Here is a 10,736-nt window from a genome sequence, read left to right as displayed (position 1 = left end):
AATATTGTGAAAATGGACACACTGCCCAAAGTAATTTATAGATTCAGTGCTATTCCCCTCAAGCTACCATTGACTTTCTTCACAGAATTAGAAAAAGCTACTTTAAATTTCATATGGAACCAAAAAACGGCCCATATAGCCAAGACCATCCTAAGCAAAAAGAACAAAGCTGAAGGCATCACACTACCTGACTTCAAACTATACTACAAGGCTACAGTAACCAAAACAGCATGATACTGGTACCAAAACAGATATATAGACCAACGGAACAGAACAGAGGCCTCAGAAATAATGTAGCACATCTACAACCATCTGATCTTTGACAAACCTGACAAAAACAAGCAATGGGGAAGTGATTCCCTATTTAATAAATGTTGTTGGGAAAACTGGCCAGCCATTTGCAGAAAACTGAAACTGGACCCCTTCCTTACACCTTATACAAAAATTAACTCAGGATGGATTGAAGACTTAAATGTAAGACCTAAAATCATAAAAGCCCTAGAATTATTTTTCATGCATCAAGACTAAGGGAATTTCATTCTCTTTTACCTGTAGCGGCTACTATTAGGGAAAATGAAACTCTCATTTCATCCTCTGCAGAAAACTTCTGTATAAGACACACTCATATTTGCATAAGGTGTGATCATAAAGCAATGTGTCTAATTTTCAAGAGGGTTTTCAAACAATCATTTATCTTCATAGCACATATATTAGAATATTAGCTAATTTTTATAACCTCTAATTCTACAGTATAGTAGTGACATATACACACCTTATGCACACATAAGTGGTTAATACACATTCATTCATTACATGCCTTTCTCCCTTAATATACAATTCCATATATTAAGATATAAAATCTTTCTAATCTACTATCAAAATGCATTTCCTTATTGATAATGAAATGCCAAAAATAAAATTTTAATAAATCTTTATGTATAATTTGCACAAATATTGGGATGTATAAATTCAAGTTAGGTATTTAGTCATTCCCAAAGTCCTTTTCTAAACTTTTCTTGGGTTAACATAATCAGGGAGAATGACAGATTGTCATGCTTCTCAAAGTATTTAGCAAGGGAGTACCTGAAGTCATAAATAAATGTTTATATACCACAACATAGTGTGTAATATTTGTATGAACTTTTAAGATAATAAGACTTTAAAGAAATTCTTGCAATTAGCTGGATTTGCCTCATCTTGGATGACCCTTTCCTTCTCTCCATCCTCACATTCTTCACTGTACTTAAGCAGTAAAGAAAGAGAAATCTTGCCATACAGATTTGATTTGGGATCATAGATCTGGCCTTTTCTTTAAATGGTTACAGTTTATTTATTCAGCCATCATTTATTGATCATCTACTATGTAGAGCATTTTATAAAGCAAATTCTCTCTTTTTTTTCACTGTGGCAGTCATATACCATACAAGGCATCTTCATTTGACTTCAGTCACTCAAGCTTCACTTTAAGCTTACACATTTGTTAAGCCTTTAAGAAAGCATGACTGCACTCAAAGTTATTAACATGGAGGGGAGATATGACACCTTGGACTGACCTCCCACTCAGATGTGAACCATAGGGATTGCTGAGTCCAGCACCTCAGATAAACATCAAGCTGGCTTCCCCTGATTAGTCATCCTTCCAGCTGCTTTCTGAGCAAACAAAGGAGATCTGATGTGGATAAATTGAGAAACAGTTTAAAACCAACTTGAATTTGTCAATGGAGTCTGAGTTCCCCCCATCCCTCACCCCTCTTTAGGTCCAAAGGTTACATATTTTCCTGACATTTCTGCATTCAGCTTTCTTGCTCAGTGGGCTCTACAGAACCTGAGGGGTTTACATTACCCACATGAGTGTGGATAAAATCAAAGTTCCATCCACTACTGTGGGTGGGCTTGGTCAAGGGATTGAAAATGTTTGCTAAATTTAGATGGATCTTGTAATGCTTCCTAACCACAACAATGTGTTTTCATAACATCAAAATTGGAAAAACAAGCAGTTTCCCCCTAACCAGCCTCAGTCACCATTGAATTGAACAGAATTGAAAACACTGAAGAGCAGTGACTTATTTGTCTTGTTAATCGCAAGATTTCCACTGGACAAAGAACATTAAGTCTATGTGGTGTACAAAAATTCGTGCGTGTGAACAGCTGTCAAGAAGAAGTCATTACCAATCTCTGTTTTAAAAATAGCCAGGAAGTTTTCATTAGAGCAAAAGATAGATTTCTACTTGGCATAATTCTTCCTAAAATAAATGACATGCCAGTGGCAAATGTTGTCATTTTAATTTTGTCAAAAATCTACTGATTTCAGTGGATGTGAGAGTGCCACGTTTGTGGTTCCAATTTAATAAAATGCCTAAGTTAGGGAATTGATTATCTTCACTACAATCATTATGACTTGCCTGGAGGAAGAATCAGCTGCCTATGGCTACTGTCCACAAATACCTGCCTGGGGTAATCATTTGGAGGGGACTTTACCCATAGACTTCCATTAAGAAGTAATCTCTTAATCTGTTTTTTAGTAATTATTACTCAGAATTTGTTTCATCATTTTAATTTTTTCAAATTTAGAGAAATTTCTGGTCCTCTCTCATATGTGTGTGATTTATGTTTTTCTCCTTTTATTGACCATACTGTTTTTATCTCTGTGCTTTTAGTGAGTAATCATTTTAATAATTTCTATCTCATGTATTTAACTTTTTAAATCCTGCTTCTTTTCAATGAGGATTGTAAGCAGCAATACCAGCGAAGCCCATACTAGCCCACACACAGGGATAAATAACTGAATGCCTTCAGAGTGCACAGCAGACCTGCATTTGGCCCTTGCTGAACTCCAGAGGGAAGCACTTATTTGGCTTTGATGAAGATCTCAATCCTCATTTCTCTAGTTAAGAGCGACTAAAAAAAACTACTACTCCTTTGTAATTCGTAAGTTCTTGAGGCCAAATTACTTCGATAGCAAGATACTTCAAAGATAGCTCAGAGAAGTCACTCCTGCAACAACTTTATTTTACTTTCATTGTAATTCAAGGTCTCTATGAAAAATATTATAATTTTAAGCTACAAAAGTGTACCTTAATAAATGTACTTAGTGACTTATTTTTTTCCTTGTCAGTGAATGTAAAATTAACATTAAAAACTCTCACCTAAAGCAAGCATTCAGTTCATGTGCATGAAGCCTTCTAAAACCTATCCAAGAGTGTTTTGGTAGTTTCTAGAACTTTTATGAAATATTTTAGGTAGGTCAAAAACGTTGTGAACAGAGTCGTTTCTATTACTCAGATCTCTATGTTAGGGAATGTCACCATTATACAATAGCCAACAAAGCCGGAACCTGGAATGTCATTCTGCCTCCTTCCTTTCCCTTACCAGTGGCAACAAGTCAATCCAACCTGTGGATTCTGCCTCCTAAATACTCTCCAGTGCCTTTCCTTTCCTTAGCCTAGATTGCTGAAACAGTCTCCTAGCTGATCCCCTTGCTATCATTCAGCCTTGGTTCTGTCTCATTCCTTCTCTGCTCTGTAGCCAAGCTAAGTCCAATCACTACTCCCTACCCAATTTATAGTCTCCAGTGCTTCTCTGACTTCAGGATAAAGTTTAAATCCTTAAATGTCACCCAAAATCCTTCTGGATCTACACCCTACTTACTACTTTTTCATTGTCTCTCACTACCACTCCCACCTTGAAATCTGGTGACATTCATCACTTGGAATTTCCCAAATATGGCTCTTGCTTCTGGACCCTTGCATCTGTCACTTTCAGAGGCAGAGCCACATTTAAATACTTAACTTTTTTTAATTTTAATTTTTTTAATTTTAAAATTTCTAACTTTTTAAAATTTCAATTTGTAGTCTAATTTTAGACTTAAGGGATACAAATGCAGTTTTGTTACATGAATATATTGCGTAGTGATGACGTCTGGGCTTTTAGTGTAGCCACAGCCAAATAGTGTACATTGTACCCATTAAGTAATTTCTTATCCCTCACTCCCTCCCACCTTCTCAGCCTCCTGAGTCTCCAATGTTTGTCATTCCACTCTCTCTGTCTTTATGTACATATTTTTTAGCTCCCACTTATAAGTGAAACATGATATTTGACTCTCTGTTTCTGAGTTATTTCACTCAGAAACAGAGTGGCCTCCAGTCCCATCCACCCAAAGGAAAAGAAATCATTGTTTCTGCCTGCAACATTCTTGCTCATTGCTCATCCATCTTCTGTTCATTGTTCAGGAGTCAATTTAAATGTTACTGCAAGATCTCTACTTTCAGTCATTTGACATTTCTGACAGCAGATGTATGGGGGGTTTTCCTGACATACTAAGCAATTCTCCAGTGGATTCTCCAGTGGACACTGGCTTGGGTGTTCTTTAATTCAATTCAAGTCTGACACTACCGACCTGGGCCAAATAGCATGATAAGTGCTGGAATATGACTGAGTGTGAGTCCTGCTTTGGCCTCTTGCTGGCTCTGCTCCAGGATAAGTTACCTAACTTTTCTACAGTTTAGTTTCCTCGTCTGTAAACTTGTTAATAATAGTAATGACCTCAAAAGCTTTCTGAGGCACATACTAAATACTAAATCAGTATTAGCTATCATTGTCGTCCACATTTTACCATCATCAGTGTCACATAATGATGTTCAGAGATGTATATGTGGGATTTCAATCTAGAATAGGGGTTAATAACTTCGGTCTTGGAGCTCAGGAGCATACAGAAAACAATCTATGACCAAAATTAGTCAGGATTAGGTGGAATATTGCCCAATTATCCCATGCATAGGTTTTCCCAGAAATCTTATCCATAAAAAACCACACACAATGAACCATGTCATAGATACTCTCATGACACAAGACAATTTCATAGAAATGTTTCTCTTTAAGGACTTCAGGAACATGACTAATAAATGGGTTAATGTTATTATCTCATTTTTTGCCAATAGTGGCAAAGCTGTTTTTATAACATATCATTAGGACATTTTTCTTGCAAGTTTTCTTTTTCCTCATGCAGGGGCAGGGCTTGGGGAAGCAAAGAGGAGTAAAAATGACTCTAAATAGCTTCTTATTCTTTTTTTTTAAACCATGCTGATTTCTGTATCCTATGATTTCTGCTCTTATACATTCTGATGATGGGTAAATTACTGTAGCAATAACTTAGACCACTGTGTTAAACATAAGCTTTAGTTTGTGGCTTTTTTGTTCTTCATGTATTCCCTCAAAAACCCTAGAAAACATGACCATAGAGAAGGTCTACAGGAAAAAAACTAAAAAAAACCCCATAAGCAATATTTTTTAATATTTTGAGAGATTAAAGATACCTTTTGGAAGTTTATTAAAAGCTATGGAGTCTCTCTCCAGAAAAATAAATGTGCCCATATAAAAAGAAATTGTTACACACAGTTCCATGGGGTCCAAGGATCCTGCCGTACTTCATTCTGTCTACCATAACAAAAAATTACCATAAATTGTTATTACTACTATAACAAAGTATACCCTAAATTGAATAGCTTATAAATAATAGATATGTATTACTCACAGTTCTAGAGGCTGGGAAATCCAAGATCTAGGATCCAGCAGATTTGTTGTCTGGTTAGGGCTTACTTCCTGGTTTATAGGTGGCATCTTCTTGCTGTATCCTCACATGGTGAAAGGGGCAAGGCAGCTCTCTGGGGCCAATTTTATAAGGGCATTCATCCCATTCATTAGGGTGGAGCTGTAATAACCTAATCATCTCCCAGTGGCCCCCAACTCGTAGCACCATCACATTGGTGATTAGGTTTCAACGTTTACATTTTGAGGGGACACAAATATTCAGATTATAACAGACCGTTTGACGCTTAGTATCCCCAGGTTAAACATCTATATTGTGGAAGACAAATAAACCATAGGCCAATGTCGTACTGCAAAGATAATGCAGAAAATGTAGATGAGCAAGGTCCCTGATCCTTGGAGTGCAAATGTCTGTCCAGGCAAAAGACAGGACAGAGGCGCATTTATTTTTGTATTGTTAATAAGAAGTTGAATAATGATCTGTCTTCCTCTTGATAGCATCATTATTAAAAATACTGTTAATCTTAAGTAGAGATTATGATTATGTCAGAGCTTAATATTTGTAAGACCAATCATAGAAAGACTGGTTAGATCTTCTTCAAGCCCATAAATGATATCAAATAAGAATGATTTAAAAGTTTCTGAACATCTAGTTTAAATCATTCATTGAACAAACATTCATTGTACAGCTACAGTGTGCCAACAAAAGCTCATGGAGCTTGGGCTAATGTTCTAAGCTCACAAAACTAGCTAATGGAAAAGCTGGCCACTTTGTCGTAACTCCTAGTCTAGGACTTTTTCACTATATTATGTGCCCTCCTCAAAAGCATGTCATGATGAGATTAAGTTCACAGTCTGCCAAATATTACTTTTATTTAGAGCTATGCACTAACAGAAATATAGATCAATCAGTGTTTTTAAAGAGATAAGTAAGGAACTCAAATTAAAAGCAAGATTTCAAGACATGCAGTGCTTGCCATATGATCATTAAACTTGATCTAACTTATTTTGACATGGTTTTCCCATTTGGCCTTAACTGCAATTTACTTTTTCTCAATTCCATTCAGAGTAATTTTGCTCAATCCTCTGTTCCACAGAACACTTTTTTCTCAGGTTACTTAGTGCACAGAAGTTTTTGTGGTCAAATAAATCTGGAAAATGTTCCATATAATATTCTACTTTTGGTGTGTTCAAAATCATGTAAGAACACTAAGGGCTCTGGGAAGACCTGCAGTAAAATGTAATAGCAACAAATTCTGTTTGACTCTAAAATCACTGTACCTCAGAACACTTTTGAAACGTTAACATCTATTAAAATCTCACATGATGAATATTCTGCAGCACATGCTGTGTAGAACTCTGCTGTAGATTTACAAGTCTTTAGTCTAAGCTCCCATTTCAAATGATTGTTGGAAATACATAGCCACTATTTTATGAAGGATTATTGCTTTGGCATACCCACCTCTCAAATTCAATTATGAAAACCATGCTAACTTTTGTCAGGTTTGTTGAAGAAAGATCAGATGGTTGTAGGTGTGCAGTCTTATTTCTGAGATCTCTATTCTGTTCCATTGGTCTCTGTGTCTGTTTTTGTACTAGTACCATGCTGTTTTAATTAACGTAGACTTGTAGTATTGTTTGGAGTCAGGTAGCACAATGCCTCCAGCGTTGTCTTTTTGCTTAGGATTGTCTTGGCTATCTGGGCTCTTTTTTGGTCCATATGAATTTTAAAATAGTTTTTTTTCTAGTTCTGTGAAGAATGTCAATTGTAGTTTAATGGGAATAGCATTGAGTCTATAAATTACTTTGGGCAGTATGGCCATTTTCACAATATTTTCCATTTGTTTTTGTCCTCTCTTATTTCCTTGAGCAGTGGTTTGTAGTTCTTTTTGAAGAGGTTATTCATTTCCCTTGTTAGCTGTATTCCTAGGTATTTTATTCTCTTTGTAGCATTTGTGAATGGGAGTTCATTCCTGATTTGGCTCTCTGCTTGCCTGTTGTTGGTATAAAGGAATGCTTTCAATTTTTGCACATTGATTTTGTATCCTGAGACTTTGCTGAAGTTGCTTATCAGCTTAAGAAGCTTTTGGTGTATATGTGCCACATTTTCTTAATCCAGTATACATATGCAACAAACCTGCATGTTATGCACATGTACCCTAGAACTTAAAGTATAATAATAATAATAATAAAAAGAAGCTTTTGGGCTGAGACGATGGGATCTTCTAGATATAGGATTATGTTATCTGCAAATATAAACAGTTTGACTTCATCTCTTCCTATTGGAATACGCTTTATTTCTTTCTCTTGTGTGATTGCCCTGGCCAGAACTTCCAATACTATGTTGAATAGGAATGGTGAGAGAGGGCATCCTTGTCTTGTGCCAGTTTCCAAGGGGGATGGTTCCAGCTTTTGCCCATTCAGTATGATATTGGCTGTGGGTTTGTCATAAATGGCTCTTATTATTTTAAGGTATGTCCCATCAATACCTAACTTATTGAGAGTTTTTAGCATGAAGGAATGTTGAATTTTATCAAAGACCTTTTCTGTGTCTATTGAAATAATCAGGTGGCTTTTGTCTTTAGTTCTGTTTATGTGATGAATTATGTTTATTGATTTGCATATGTTGAATCAGCCTTGCATCCTGGGGATGAAGCCACCTCGATCATGGTAGATAAGCTTTTGATGTGCTTCTGGATTCGGTTTGCCAGTATTATATTGAGGATTTTTGCATTGATGTTCATCAGGGAAACTGGACTCCTTCCTTACACCTTATACAAAAAATAACTCAAGATGGATTAAAGACTTAAAAGTAAAACCCAAAACTATAAAAAACCTGGAAGAAAATCTAGGCAATACCATTCAGGACATAGGCATGGGCAGATATCATGATGAAAACATCAAAAGTATTTGCAACAAAAGCAAAAACTGACAAATGGGATCTAATTAAACCAAAGAGCTTCTGCACAGCAAAAGAAACTATCATCAGAGTGAATGGACAACCTGTGGAATGGGAGAAAATTTTTGCAATTTATCCTTCTGACAAAGGTCTAATATCCAGCATCTAGAAGGAGCTTAAACAAATTTGCAAGAAAAAAAACAAACAACCCCTTTAAAAAGCAAGCAAAGGACATGAACAGAAACTTATCAAAAGAAGACATTTATGTGGACAAAAAGAATATGAATAAAAGCTCAACATCACTAATCATTAGAGAAATGCAAATCAAAACCACAATGAGATACCCATGCCAGTCAGAATGGTGATTATTAAAAAGTAAAGAAACAACAGATGTTGGTGAGGCTGTGCAGAAATAGGAATGCTTTTATGCTGTTGGTGGGAATGTAAATTAGTTCTACCATTGTAGAACACAGTGTGTTGATTCCTGAAAGACCTAGAACCAGAAATATCATCTGACCCAGCAATCCCATTACTGGATATATATCCAAAAGAATATAAATCATTCTATTATAAAGATAAATGCATGCGTAAGTTCACTGCAACACTATTTACAATAGCAAAGACATGAAATCACACAAATGCCCTTAAATGATAGACTAGATAAAGAAAATGGGGCACATATACACCATGGAATACTATGCAGCCATAAGAAGGAACAAGATTGTGTCCTTTGCAGGGACATGGATGGAGCTTGGAAGCCATTATCTTTAGCAAACTAATTCAGGAACAGAACACCAAACACCACATTTTCTCACTTATAAGTGGGAGCTGAACTATGAGAACACATGGACACAGGTAGGGGAACAATACACACTGGGGCCTGTCAGTGCAGGGGGTGGGGTCGGGGGAACATCATGATAAATAGCCAACGCATGCAGGGCTTAATACTTCGGTGAAGAGTTGATAGGTGCAGCACACCACCATGGCACACGTTTACCTAAGTAACAAACCTGCACATCCTGCACATGAATCCCAGAATGTAAAATATAATTACAAAAAATTAAACTAAAAAAAAAAAAATTAAAAAAAAAAAAAAACAAGAAAACCGTGCTAGCTAAAACTGCCTCTGTTTCTATTTCAAGCTTTTCTCTCTCAATTATACTGGCTTGATGTCCTGTCAGGTTAACTATTCAGAACCTTCACTCCACCATTTCCACTTCAGAAATCATTGTAAGGAAATAATCATGTATAAGAACAATTTTTAAATGTATTAATTGTAAAAAATAGTTAATAATAATTGGAAAAGACATAATATTTAATAATAGGGGAATGGATAGATAAATGCTCATATGGTAAAATGTCATATAGCTATCAAAATCACATTTTTCAAAGACTACTTAATGATGTGGAAAAGCCCATGTAATATTTTACTGACATATGTAATATACAACATTATATTGAGAGCATTATTTCAACTTTATAATATAAATATGATTTTCAAACACATGCACAAACATGCACACACATATACATATATATCAAATCTTGAAGTAAATACCTTAAATTCATCAGGTATGTATCTCTGAGCAAACTAAATTTTTCCTTTATATTTTTAAGTATTTTTAAAGAAAACTTTACCACACCCTCTTCAACAATAACACAAAATTAACATAGAAATACTGGACTTGAATTACACTTTAGGCCAAATGGGCCTAACAAACATATAGAATTTTTCATCCAACAGCAGCAGAATATGCATTCTTTTTTAGTACATATGGAACCTTCTCCAGGATAGATCATGTTTTAGGCCACAAAACAATTTTTATTTTCAGTAAACTATCGCAAGAACAGAAAACCAAACACCGCATATTCTCACTCATAGGTGGGAATTGAACAATGAGAACACATGGACACAGGAAGGGGAACATCACACTCTGGGGACTGTTGTGGGGTGGGGGGGGGGGCAGGGATAGCATTAGGAGATATACCTGATGCTAAATGACGAGTTAATGGGTGCAGCACACCAGCATGGCACATGTATACATATGTAACTAACCTGCACATTGTGCACATGTACCCTGAAACTTAAAGTATTAAAAAAAAAAAAAAAAAAGAATATTTACATCGGGCCGCACCCCGTGGCTCATGCCTGTAATCCCAGCACTTTGGGAGGCTTAGGTGGGCAGATCACGAGGTCTGGAGATTGAGACCATCCTGGCTAACATGGTGAAACCCCGTCTCTACTAAAAATACAAAAAATTAGCCTGGCGTGGTGGCAGGCGCCTGTAGTCCC

The sequence above is a fragment of the Pongo abelii genome, chromosome 9, assembly GCF_028885655.2.
Source record: "Pongo abelii isolate AG06213 chromosome 9, NHGRI_mPonAbe1-v2.0_pri, whole genome shotgun sequence".
In the NCBI taxonomy this organism is placed as follows: Eukaryota; Metazoa; Chordata; class Mammalia; order Primates; family Hominidae; genus Pongo; species Pongo abelii.
This window is presented reverse-complemented; position numbering follows the sequence as displayed.